This window comes from Macaca nemestrina, chromosome 4 (assembly GCF_043159975.1).
Source record: "Macaca nemestrina isolate mMacNem1 chromosome 4, mMacNem.hap1, whole genome shotgun sequence".
In the NCBI taxonomy this organism is placed as follows: domain Eukaryota; kingdom Metazoa; phylum Chordata; class Mammalia; order Primates; family Cercopithecidae; genus Macaca; species Macaca nemestrina.
Window position 1 is genome coordinate 174074261 of NC_092128.1, and position 14200 is coordinate 174088460.

The 14200-nt window shown below is 39.8% G+C and overlaps 1 pseudogene; it reads right to left on the reverse strand.

The window, feature by feature from the left end:
• Positions 1 to 392: 392 nt before the first annotated feature.
• Positions 393 to 14200, reverse strand: part of LOC105472742 (large ribosomal subunit protein uL11-like) — a 128238-nt pseudogene continuing 114430 nt past the window's right edge.

Here is a 14200-nt window from a genome sequence, read left to right on the forward strand (position 1 = left end):
TGCTGCTGTGGTTTGAATGTTTGTCCCCTCCAACACTCAAGCTGAAACTTAATCCTCAATGTAACAGACTTAACAGATGGGCCCTTTAAAAGGGGACGGGGTCATGAGGGCTTTGCCTTCATGAATGGATGAATACACTTATGGATTAATGGATTAATTGATTAACGGATTATTATCAAGGGAGGTTTGCTATCATAAAAGTGGGTCTGTTATAAAAACCAGTTTGGCCATCACTCACGCGCCTCCTTGCCGTCAATTCCCGGCACCACCTCAGGATTCTGCAGAGAGTCCCCAACAGCAAGAAAGTCCTCACCAGATGTGGACCCTAGACTTTGGACTTCCCAGCCTCCAGAACTGTGCGAAATAATTTTTTTTTTTTTTTTGTCATATGATGCTTTATTGAAATATTTCCCTTTGTGCTTAACTGGCTGGGCATTCCACAGCACCACTGTTGATGTCATCTATGATGTCATGAGGATGGCGGCCATCAACATTACAGCCCACAGACTGGGCAGTCCCCAGGATCTCTTTAATGGTTCCAGAGAGTTCTCTGACTAAGGATCAGTGCCGCATCTGTTGAGCAATGTTGACGATCTCATCAAAAGTGATATTCCCACTGTGTTTAATGTTTTTCTGTTTCTTTCTGTCTCTTGGTGGTTTCTTGAGGGCTTTGATGATCAGGGCAGAGGCAGAAGGCACCACCTCAATCTGGGCCTGTCTGTTCTGAATGGTCAGTTTCATTGTAATCCTCAGGCCCTTCCCGTAACCCGTTGCCTTGGCAATGTCATCACCAACCTTTTTTGGAGACAGACCCAGGGGGCCGATCTTGGGGGCCAGCGCAGAAGTGGCACCGACCTCACCTCCGGTGCACCTCAGGTATACGACTTTGATCTTGTTGGGGTCGAACTTCGGCGGCATGGTGGAGGCGGCTGGTATTGGATGAACCCGGATTCGGGACTACCGAAGAAAGTTGCACCTTCACCTCCTCCGAGCTGAAAGCCAAGAGCTAAAATTATTTCTTTATAAATTATCCAGTCTCAGGTATTCAGTAATAATAATAGAAAACAGATCAAGACACATGTCTACCCCATTTGTCTTTTTTTTTTTTTTTTTTTTTTGAGATGGAGTCTCACTCTGTCACCCAGGCTGGAGTGCAACGATGCGATCCTAGCTCACTGCAACCTCCACCTCCCAGGTTCAACTGATTCTCCTGTCTCAGCCTTCAGAGTAGCTGGGATTACAGGCTCACGCCACCATGCCTGGCCAATTTTTTGTATTTTAGTAGAGACAGGGTTTCAACGTGTTATCCAGGCTGGTCTCCAACTCTTGAGCTCAGGCAATCCACCTGCCTCGGCCTCCCAAAGTGCTAAGATTACAGGCGTGAGCCACTGCGCCTAGCCTACTCCATCCATCTTGAAACTGCAAATAAGGACAATTTATCCCATTAAAAATAAAGTAATTTTAAAGAAAGCCAATAATTTAATTTTAGAGAATAACAGAGTAGCCTACTAAAAATAAAGGTTAACCTTGAAAATAATAATATTGGCAGTTTTAAAGGACACAAAGCTGAAGGATAAAATTTCAGTTTATTTTTTAATGTTAAACCTGGCTAAGAACTACCAAAAGTGTTGAGGTTTTTATCAAATAGCATGCCTCTCCTCCTAGAGATATCACCACGCACATTTTTCACTTGAACAGATGAGTTTTTATCTTAAAAAATAGAAGTTTAGATCAAAGCTGGGAAAATGCTTCTCATTAGAAAGAATGTAAAACAAATATTTTAATAAAATCTATCCCCTAAGACATTTCTGAGGTGATGCTGACACTGCATGCCTCAGTGTAAATTAAAACGAATATATCCATTTTCACAGATCTCTGAAACCATCTTTGATAGCAGTTACGCTGTTAGTTGCTTTCCAGCTCTTGCTGAAAATATAAATAGTGAACGTCTTATCTGAATTTGCTGATGCAGACAGTAATAGAGATCTTTTTACATTTAAACAGAGAGGTACAGCTAGATTTGTCTTTTCCACTGGCTTTATTAAAAGAGATTAATATATGTATTATCCTTTCACAATTTCCAATGCACATACATTATCTCATTTAATCTTTCCAACCAGCCTGTGAGTTTGGTAACATTATCATCATTTTTAGTGAAGTAATTAGATGCTGGAGAAGGAATGAATGTTTGCCAAATATTAATCAACTCAAAAGAGGTACAGAAGAATTCAGTAGAACCAACCAGTTTTAGAGAGTATATCTTGTCTTCCTCACATAAATGAATGAGTTACCCCCCACCAACAAGTACATACTCATACACATAAGACACAGCTTGTTTCAAAAACTTAAAACAACTGGTGATTTATCTGAGAAATTCTTCATAGACTTGAAAGCTTTGATAACCAATTTTCTCCTTATTGGCTGTAGTCTTTGTTTGATTACTTAGTGACTTCCAAGTTAAATTGAAAGTGAAACATGCCCGGGCGCGGCGGCTCACGCCTGTAATCCCAGCACTTCGGGAGGACGAGGCAGGCGGATCACGAGGTCAGGAGATCGAGACCATCCTGGCTAACACGGTGAAACCCCGTCTCTACTAAAAATACAAAAAATTAGCCGGGCGTGGTGGCGGCACCTGTAGTCCCAGGGAGGCTGGGGCGGGAGAATGGCGGGAACCCGGGAGGCGGAGCTTGCAGTGAGCCGAGATCGCGCCCCTGCACTCCAGCCTGGGCGACAGAGCGAGACTCCGTCTCAAAAAAAAAAAAAAAAAAAAAGAGAAAGTGAAACACTCTGATGCTTGGGGGCCTGCTGGGTTCTCCAAGGACAACATCGTGACACCATCCCCCAATGAACCCCACTTCAATAGCATTTTTTATTTTTAACTCAAATAATACACACACAAAGTCCTAAAGTCTTTCCTAACTCCAGTGTCAATTAATCAAGCAAATAAAACTTCTTTAATTTTCATTTTTGAAATGTTTTAGAAGACTTCCTGTGATTTTCAATCTGCCTGCTAAAATTATGTTATTCAAGAATTTTTTTAAAATATGTATTGACTTAAAAAAAAAGTTACTTAGCATTTTCCCAACCCTCTCACTTCCAATACTGTTTCATGGACAGATTTCTCAACGAAAACAGCCTACTAAATTATCTAGACCTTGTAAAGAATATTCAAACAGAAAGACACACAGTGGGCTTCATAGGGTGTGTAACTAAATTAAGTTGGAAACTAGCATTGAAGTTGAGTGTGCACACGCTGGAACTAGACTGCCTGAGTTCTCATCTCAGCCTTACTATTTTTACTAACACTAAGAATTTGGGGCACATTATTTAAAGTTTCTGTGCTTCAGTTTCCTTATCTGCAAAATGGGCATGGTAATAATGGTTCTTATCTCATTGGTTTACTGTGAGAATTAAGGGAGTCACTCAAGGTAAAGGTACTTTGAAAAGTAGCAGGCACAAAGAAAGTGCTATAGAAATACAATATTGACCATTATTACTGCTATCATTATAGCAATGCAAACAATCTCTCTCCTGATCCTTCAAAGAAAAAAATATTAAAGCAGTTTCATGATAAACACACGCTCATTTTTTCCCAGGCTGGAGTGCAGTGGCCGGATCTCCGCTCACTGCAAGCTCCGCCTCCCGGGTTTATGCCATTCTCCTGCCTCAGCCTTACCGAGTGGCTGGCTCAAGCCTGTAATCTCGGCACTTTGGGAGGCCAAGGCGGGCGCATCACGAGGTCAGGAGATCGAGACCATCCTGGCTAACACAGTGAAACCCCGTCTCTACTAAAAATACAAAAAACTAGCCGGGCGAGGTGGCGGGCGCCTGTAGTCCCTGCCTTCTTTCTAAGATTTTAGGTCAGGGCTTAGCAAACCGCTGCTAGTGGGCCAAATCCAGCCCACTATCTTTTTGTACGACCAGCTATCTAAGAATGGCTTTTACATTTTTAAATGATTGAGAAGAAAAAACGAAAAGAAGAAGAATATTGCATGACATCTGAAAATTATATGAAATGTAAGTTTCCCTAAACAAAAGATAACTGGAACCCAACCAGCTTACTCGTTTACGTGGTGTCTGAGGCTGCTTTTGTGCGACGAGGCAGACTGAGCAGTTGTGAGACCTCATGGCTCACAAAGCTTAAAACATGTACTATCTGGCCCTTACATGAAAAGTGGCCAACCCATATTTTATTGGTGATTGGTGTGAGCATTGCAAACTTTAGAATGTTTCTATACTTTAGAAACAGTCACTTTCCAGTGAATGAAGGGAGGTGCAGATGGATCCTGAAAGCAAAAATTCAGATTCAGGAAAATCACAAGATAAAACTCAAGTACTTAGGATTGTTCCTTCTGAAGCATTCTAGGAAAGGTATGGTGATGAAGTCCATTAAAAGTATGTGCTAAACTAAACTGTGTATATACTGTGAGATTTGATTATTCGTAGTAACCAAAAATACTCCGCATTCACAGCATAGATGCTCAGTTTTATGATGAAACTTTTGTACAGCAGCTGAAAATGTATGGGGCTTCATTTCAATCCCCTGCACGGCCAGCTTTACCACTTTCTTTTCTTTCATTTTTTAATGCATTGCATAGTTTTTAAAGTCAATTTTTGAACCTGAAAAATCAAAGATTAGCTATGAAATAAGTTTACCTACCCTACCCACTTTCTCATTTGTCTCTGGGATTCTTCTCATTTTGTCTAAGTGGAATCAGTTCTTTCTATTCTCAATAGCCATAATCTCCTGCTTAGTCTTCTCCCACAGTTATTTTATGGCACTTTATTATGGAAATATTCATATTTAGAATTTTTTTCATTGTCATGGCCTTCCTACTAGTGTCTTCAATGTTCCTCATCACCGATGAAATCTTTTCTTATACTTTGGTGAGGCCAAGTTGAAGAAGAATAAAATAGAAAGTTCTGTTCATGTCTGTAGTTTTTTTCTTGCTTAAGCATTTTCCTTTTTTATTATTTTAATAGAAATACTTTTCCTAATAATATGGTTTCCCTTATAAGTTCATGCAACAACAACAGCTCTGGGGATGTTACAGTTAAGTGAGCACTAGGATTCAGGAGTCCTGTGGGAAGTCACCAAAAGTCCATCCCTTTCTTCCATCACCAAAAGTCAGCTCCCTTTCTTTGTCTGTGAAATGGAAATATCCAAAGAGATGGCTCTACATTTCTATGTAACTCTGAGTTTCTAAGATTTTTGCTTTATTCACAATTCTTGTAGTTATTGGGTCTTTCCGTCGATAATAGTTTCTAACATTGGATCAAACCATTTATTTCTAATTCTCCACAACTCTGTATTCTATACAAGAGTTCTAAATTCTAAATCATTAAATCACTTTCTAATTCTCTACTTTACTATGAGCTTGTGATTCAGATTCATCCAGCTGTGTTTGCAGCTCTGTTTAGCAGGACCAGCGGTTGAATGTGAGCCCCTAGGGAGGTGAGCCCCAGGCATATGCAAACCCATTAGGGCTGCTAAAAACACCACTTCCCTTGCAGGAAGAGTGGGAGTTATTGAAAGCCCAGGACTTTTCTTGTCCAGTGCATACAAGGGCAAGTAGAGTAACAACATTTAAAATTACAACAGTAATACAAAAATCATGCTCTTTTTTGAATTCAAATTTTAAAGGATTAGATATAAGAGACAAAATTACCCATTCCATCCTCTTAAAATAAGACCACTCCCTTAGGCAATCAGAGTATCCTTCTAGAACTTTCTTTATGCATTCATGGGAATAAATACAGATTTATAGCTACAGATACAGATGTAGGTATCTTTTTACACTTACAAACATTAATTTATATGACACATATTACTCTGTAACTCTGAAACTTGTAACTTTTTTACTTAATGCTACATCTTGGAGTTCCTTTCCTTTCAGTACCTATAGATCTACTTGATTCTTTTTATTTCATTTTTTTATTGGATTCTTTTTATTGGTTTCATTCATACCAATTTCTAATGATGGACATATAAGTTATTTTCAATTTATTTAATCTGACAAATAAATAATTTTATATGTTTTTCTTTGTGCATATATGTAAATGTTCTGTGTGATAGAAAACCTAGGTTAAAGGAAATCAGTATTTTAAATTCAGGTGAAAATTGCCAAATCCCTTCAAGCATTATTTGCTACTTTACATTCCCATCAATAACATGTAACAAATGTTCACTTTTTCACACCATCTCTAACATAAATATTATTTTTGCTGGCTCAATGGATGAAAAATGCTCATTTTTTGTTATTTTAATTTGCATTTTTTGGTTAAGTTAGCTTACTGATTTCTCACATTCACCTGGACTGTGAATAGATTTTTCCTTATCACTGTCCATTTTTCTATTGGGTAATTTGTTTTATTGACTGGGGGATGCCTTATATATTATAGAAATTAATCTTTTGTTTATTATTTATATTGTTTTTCTCATTATGCTACCTATATTTTAACTTTGCTTATGGGCAAGTTTAAAATTTTAAACTGTATATCTTTATAGTATCTGCATTCTGTGTCTTAATTAGGAAAATCTTAGCCACTCGAAGGTTATTAAAACGTCCTGCATGTTCTTATTATATTTATAGGGTGTTTTTATGTCTTTAAACCATATGGAATTTATTTTTGTATATGGCATAAGGTATAGAATAATTTTTTCAAACCTTATTGTCCATGCATCATTTATGAAACTGTCCATTCATAAATGCTTAATTACAAAAGACACATTATTCTGTGGATTCTCAATTCTATCCCATTTATTTAGTTTTCTATTTCTGTGCCAAAACCACACAAAACCACACTGCTGTGGAAAGTTCTCTCTCTTTTCTTTCTTTCCTTTTTTTTTTTTTTTTTTTTTTTGTGAGACGGAGTCTCACTCTGTCGCCCAGGCTGGAGTGCAGTGGCGCGATCTTAGTTCACTGCAAGCTCCGCCTCCCGGGTTCAGGCCATTCTCCTGCCTCAGCTTCCCGAGTAGCTGGGACTACAGGTGCCTGCCACCACGCCCGGCTAATTTTTTGTATTTTTAGTAGAGACGGGGTTTCACTGTGTTAGCCAGGATGGTCTCGATCTCCTGACCTCGTGATCCACCTGCCTCGGCCTCCCAAAGTGCCGAGATTACAGGCATGAGCCACCACGCCCGGCCCAAAGCATATGTTTACTTGAAGAAAAATCTAAAAAAAAAAAAAAAGTTATTGGAATTACACTGAATTTATAAATTAGGAAGAAATTACCAGTTTACAGTTCTGTCTTCCCATCCAGAAATACTGTGTATTATTCATCACTTCTTTTATGTTTTTCAATACAGTGTTCTAATTTTCCTTGTAAGCTTCTTAGGCTCTGAGGTTTATCCTTAGACATTTCAGTGTTTCTGAGGTTCTGCACTTATTCTTAGGCATTTTGATATTTTTATTATTATGAATAACATCTATTCTTATAAGCTACTCTTAGATAGCAGTAAATTTGTGATCTCAATGTTTGGTCTTACATTCGGGCAATGCAATGAATTATCATATTAGTTCTAAAAGCTTTTCAGTTTGCCTTTGCTTTTCTAGGTAGAAAATCATACCAACTAGAGATGATTGTGGTTTTATCACTTCCATTTCAATGTTTGTACACTATTTCTCCCTTCATATTTCATTGACTGGTATCTGCAGTACCATCAGGAGTAATAATAGAGCTCTTGATTTTAATTAATATGCTCCCAGTGTTTCACTGTTACATAAGATGTTTGCTCTTTTGGCAGATACCTTTTATCTAAGTTTAAGAGGCTATTTCTTCCTAGTTTTTACCAGGAATATCTGTTGAATTTTTATAAATTGCTTTTTCTGTACCTGGCAAGATAATCATGTAATTTTTCTCTTTTTCTTTAACAAACTGAAAAATGCTAATAGGTTTCATAGTATAGAAACATGCTTCATTTCTGAAATAACTATTCAGTCCTGATGTGCTGTTCCTTTTGATCATCACTAGGTTTCCTTGGCAAATATTTTCCTTTGAATTTTTGAATTTATTTCTGTAAATAAAGTTAGCCTGTGGTTTTCTTTTGTTAGGCTGAATTTGTTCAGTTTGGAAATCAAAATTAAAATCATCAAAGAACAAACAAACAAGCAAAAAATATTTGTGAAAAATTTACAGAGGACTCTGGTTTAAAGTTTCTGTTCCTATGGGAGTCTAATCCTGTAACACTGACAAGAAAACTATAGGAAACTGAGATTTTATATACCTGTAATTTGCTGTTGCAAATTATAGGTGTAACCCAGATATTAAATAGGTGATATTGGCAAGGAACAATCAAAACCAACTTTATTATTTTCTCCCCCTGCTAGTCAAGGCCATTTTGTGTTGCTGATTCTCTCTGCCTGTGGATGAAATCTTGTCTTGCTCTTGGTAAACTCTTGTATGAAACCCCATAGGACATCCCTTCACTCTATGGTTACTAAGTGCCCTCTATTCACTTACACTCCTAAGGGTAGTTTCATTTCAGTAATTAAATATAACATCCTGTATAACAGTCAAACTCCAGACTTTATTTCAAAGTGAGAGGAGGAAGGGCCTCTGCCCTGAATACCTCACCCTCCCAGCTATGGCTTCTAACTCCTCTAGGACCAGAGCCAAAGAGGAGAGAAGAGGTAAGGAGACAGGAAAGAACTCACTTGAGGGGCATCTCTGTGATCTGGCTTTGGTTCTTGCTGGTGTTTAATGACAACGCTGCTGTAGGATGCTTTCCGTCTTCTTTGGACAACATCTCCAAGCTGGGGGTCCCTCACCTGTAGTTACCTTGATGAATACAAATGTATTTTGCTTAGAGCTTAGAATTCCTTCTTCAGTCCTGGCGTCTAGTGGCACACCTCCAACCCCACTCTGTTGATATTTTCTTGCTCCTCCTGGAAGCCCTGCTGGGAGGATCTAAACAACCCCAAGCTGCTGCCTTGACATGTGGCCTTCATCTGGCCCCCAGGTGACAGAAACGTCTGACCCACCATCAGACGGAGAACACCGGGCCCAAACCCAGCCCTGTCCTCAGCTGCCACAGCTGGTCCAGCCAGCCTCTCACCTGTGAAGATTGCTTTTGTAGGCATATGTTATTCATCACAGGGTTCACAGCTCCAGCTGTGCAAATAAGCCCCTTAAAGCCACCTCTCTCACCTTGAGAAAAGTGAATCAGTTTTAGGTTAGGGGGTGAGGAGTGGGCAAGAGAGGTCTGGAGCTTGGGTGAAAAATGAAACTCGAAGCCCAAGTTTTCCCAAACCAATCCTCTCTCCAAACGCCAGGTTCTTCTCTCAGACTCCCCGACCTCTTTCATGGCCTTGTGTAGGAGGTCAGCTAAGGGCCACACAACAGGATTTTGGCCACCTCCTTTGCAAGTTCCGGGGACTTTGGAGTCCCCAGTCTTGCGCTTTGGAATATGGGAGTCGCTGAGGCACTATCTTGGAATTATCAACCAAAAGTGAGATAGGAAAGAGTATTCGGGAGAAGTAGACTATTTATCCCACACATTTAAATTTACCTTTGAATTATTTACCTTCAGATGAATATCCAAAAGAAAACTGGTTTTCTCACTCACAGTGTCTCGAGTCCCTCAACGCTTACAGTCTTCACTCTGGGAAATAAATTATACAATAACTTAAGTGTGTTCTTAAGCCAAGCCAGCAGACCAAACATCTTTGATGTGTGGCTAGAAGCTGGGCCATGATGAATCTGAATTTCATTTTTATTTTCAGTCTATGGGCTTCACTCCTTTTGATCCACCCTTCATAAAGCTATAGGGAAACGTATCACCGATTTTGTTCTTATAAAGTACACATACATTCACACACCCTCATATTCATCTTGTACTAGAGATGGCAACCTATAAAAGATGACACAGCAGTGACTCAAGAGTTTGAGCAGCTACCTCACCCCTTTATAAAGGTCTTCATCCAAAATTCTCCCTGGGAAGCCTCGTTGAGGTTCAAGGCCACTAGGCAAGCAGGCATCTATCTCTCCGCAAATGCTGGGAGATCACCACCCCAGGAGAATCCCAACTGAGAGGAGAAAGGAAAATAAAGAAAAGAATTGTTTTAATGAATAAACAAATATGGAATGTAGTCCAGGGCCCTGGGTCTCTGCATGAGCATGGGACAGAGAAGCTAACAATTATGAATCAGGAGGAACCAGGTCACAAGAGGCAGTCATGTCCCTCTAGGCCACCACCTGAGCATCTCTAAATGTAGTAATGTGAGAAAAGTAATTCCTAAAATTCTGGGATTCTAATTAGTGTTGACGTGATTATGTTTCTTTCTTTCTTTTTTTTTTTTTAGACAAAGTCTCACTCTGTAGCCCAGGCTGGAGTGCAGTGGTGTGATATCAGCTCACCACAACCTCTGCCTCCCAGGTTCAAGCGATTCTCCTGCCTCAACCTCCAGAGTAGTTGGGATTATAGGCATGCACCACTGCACCCAGCTAATTTTTTGTACTTTTAGTAGAGATGGGGTTTCACCATGTTGGCGAGGCTGTTCTTGAACTCCTGACCTCAGGTAATCCACCCGCTTTGGCCTCCCAAAGTGCTAGGATTACAGGTGTGAGCCACCACGCCTGGCCGATTATGTTTCTTTTGCATTGATTTTCTTGGGGCATCAGTTCTAACTAGGATTCCTCAGGGAAATATTCCATAATGGTTCTCCACAGGAGGGATAGACAAACTAACAGACCCTCGTGTAAGCCAGGCCGCCACCTGTTTTTGTGCCACTCGTGAGCTAAGAATAATATTTAAAAGGTTGGAAAAGATCAAAAGAAAAATATTTTATAACCTATGAAAATTATATGAAATTCAAAATTGAGCTTCTATAAATACAGTTTTATTGGAACCCAGCCCTGCTTATTTGTTTGTGTCACCCTGGCTACTTTCACACTACAATGGCAGAGTAGAGTAATTGCAACTGAGTGTGCATACGACACACAAAGCCTAGAATATTTACTCTGTGGCCCTTTACAGAAAACTGCTCCACAATCAGAGGAAGGCCATGGAAAAGGAGGTGATATCAGTAGGAAGAGGTAGTCTAGGTCCAGTTCACTCCCTAGAACAATGGTGGGTGTCTCCCAAGTAGCACTGGTATTTCTGCCTTCTACTAAAACAAAAAAAATTTTTAAATGGAGTCTCGCTCTGTTGCCCAGTCTGGTGTGCAATGGCACAGTCTTGGCTCACTGCAACCTCCACCTCCTGGGTTTAAGCGATTCTCCTGCCTCAGCTTCCTGTGTAGCTGGGATTACAGGCGCATGCCACCATGCCTGGCTAATTTTTGTGTTTTTAGTACAGACAGGGTTTCACCATGTTGGCCAGGCTGGTCTCCAACTGTTGACCTCATGATCCACCCACCTCGGCCTCCCAAAGTGCTGGGATTACAGGCATGAGCCACAGCACCCGGCCTAAAAAATTTTTAAACCCAAAACCACTGAAGCCCAGAACAGGTATCTTTTGGGATTCTAGAAGAGTAAAATGGGGTGGGAGGGGAAGTAGAAAGAAAAAAAAAAAAAGACCATGGCAGTCAAGTCAGGGGTTTCTCACATACAAATGATCTCAAGTTTCTGAGCTCCTGGTGAAGCCAAATGATCTGGGCTTCATTCCAGGTCCAAGATGCTCCGATTTCCTATTTTTGTTCCCTTTCAGGCCTCAGATTTCAAAACGTTATCCTATTTAGGGTCACTATGAAAATAGCTTAGAAGTCAGCCTTAGAATTTCAGTTCAGAGATATCGGAGACTTTTGTACTAGGAACCTAAAACCTTTAAAAGATGTTTGTTTTATTGCTTCCAAATGCCTACTTCCAAAGTTTTGCCAGGAACATGTAAGCCAACAAGAAGCTTATATCTGTGGGTTGACTAAAATCCCATAAAAGCTGTTAGAGTATAAACTTCCAGTGACACTGTAAGTTTCCCCAATTAAATCGATAATCCCTTGAGTGGAAAGCATGCTAGCTTTAGCTGTCCTCAAACTGCCTCGCACCTAGTAAGATGCCATTGTAAATACTTGCTGAATAAATGTTCTATGTATTCAGAATTTGCTTCTTGTTACATATTGCAACTGTGTGTTAATTATTGACATAATTCTGGGTATTTAACATATTGTAATGTGATCATATTAACTTACATAAGCATTTGCATGCACACATCACTATGCCATACATAAGGAATTCTATATACACAAATGAAAGATAGCAGATCTGCCCTGACAGTGTATCTGCCCCTACAGACCATTCCAGAGATTTTGTCACATGGACCAAGATGATATTCATTCACGAAATGAGAATCTGCTATATGAAATGAGCATTGTGAAAACATTTCCCAAATGCCAAGTAAACATAACCCCTCTTGTAAATATCCATGAAGAAGAAAGCAAATTCCTAGGAAAGCAACACAGACAACTTTTGACTGTTGAATCTGGGAGAACATTTGGGAGTAAGACAAACCAAATAATCCTTTTCCTAAGTAATAGTAAAAACATTCTTTGGATAACTCTCCACTAGAAGTTATTGTTTTCCCTCATAAAGCTGAGAATATTTATAGAATTTCTCTCATTACAGCATGAATTCACAAGTAATTACATCAGGAATACGTAAAAGAGGTATTAGCAGAACCAGTCAAAACAAGAATTTGGAGCAAGTTTCTACCATCAGCACTTACATGGAATGCACGATTAGCCATTAAGAGCATAAAGCATTAGAATAATAGAAACACAGTGGCGAAAGCTTTGAGTGCTTCAGACACTTGACTTGGAATATATACAGTAGCTGACACAAAGTCTCATTCTCAATTTGTAAGAAAACTTTCTTCTATGATTAAAAAGAGGTACTGGGCAAAATAGTTTCTACTAACCTTTGTAGTCAATGTCCTGGCCCCAGAACAGGAGTGCTGTGCAGGGTTCTTGATTCCATGTAAAGGAAACCAACTTTGGTTACTTGAAGGCAAAATGCAATTTATCAGAAGGACGTAGGGTAGATGACAAGATTCAGGCAAAGGCTAGTCAACTACGCACAGAGAAGTAGACAAAATAAAAGGAGGCCAGAATCACAGCCAAAATCTTAGTAGAAGATCCTACGTAGATTCTTACTGTGGCCTCATTTTACTAGCACCACTGCCAACCCTGGACAGGGAATTCTAGAATGCCCACTGCTTCTTTGCCCCATGGCCCCAGAGTCAAAATCCAAGGTAGGAACACACCTACCTATGGCTTACCTTATTCAAATGTCCATTGCCTTGCTACAAGGAAAAGGGAGCAGAGCAGCTGGAAACTCAGGCCTCCTTAATGGGAACCAGGGTTCTGCTGCCACCATCTTGAGCTTTCCCAAAATAGGGATGGTCTTCAGAGTCTCAACTAACCTTTTTGGATTTGCCTCCCCTTTCTCAAGAAACTACAAATTACAGCTATCACTATTACACAAAAAAAAGGAAATAAATTACAATACTAGATGAAGTACAAGTCTAGGGACTATATACCATAAATGTTCTATGGTCAGTCTTATCTTCTGGAGAAATAACACTTCACTTCTGCATGCTTTTCTAGTGCTTCTAGAATTGAAACCAGTGAGGGGGAACTTAAGGTCAACATCTGCTCCTCACATGCCTTCCATAGCAATATGATGTGAGCACTGCAGTTCCATTGAGCTGTGGCAATTGGGGTAGTTTAGGAAGACAGTGGAGAACAGCAAGACGGTTAGGTCCCAGTGAAAGGAGGAAGTGGCCATGTTTATCCCAACAATGAAGTGCATGTCGAGAAGTGTTGGGAACCTTCAGCTTCAACTCCACAGAACAGAGAAGAGACTTAGGACTGAAGGATCCCCAACCAACAATGAGATAGCTGCAGACACGCACAGCAGCAGTATTTTCTGGTCAGCTCCTAAACACCCAAATGTGGAAAGATAATCAATAGCACAGCTATGTGATGTCAACACACTGACTTTTGCCTTGGGCTGGAAGCCCCAGGTTCAGTCAACCCACTCCCAAGAGAGACACTCACAGCCCCAGAGTTTATCAAAATCTAAAGCCATCTGGTTCTTAATTACTTCTCTTTTATAATTAAAAAGAAACTCAGACTACATTTCTAAATTTCTTTGGACAAAGAATGTTTTGTTAACTCAAGTGCTCAGCTGGGTTATAAATCCTCAAAACTAATGCCAATAGATCTATAACAAGAAGAGTGGTTTTTGTCTGCATTTTTTTAAA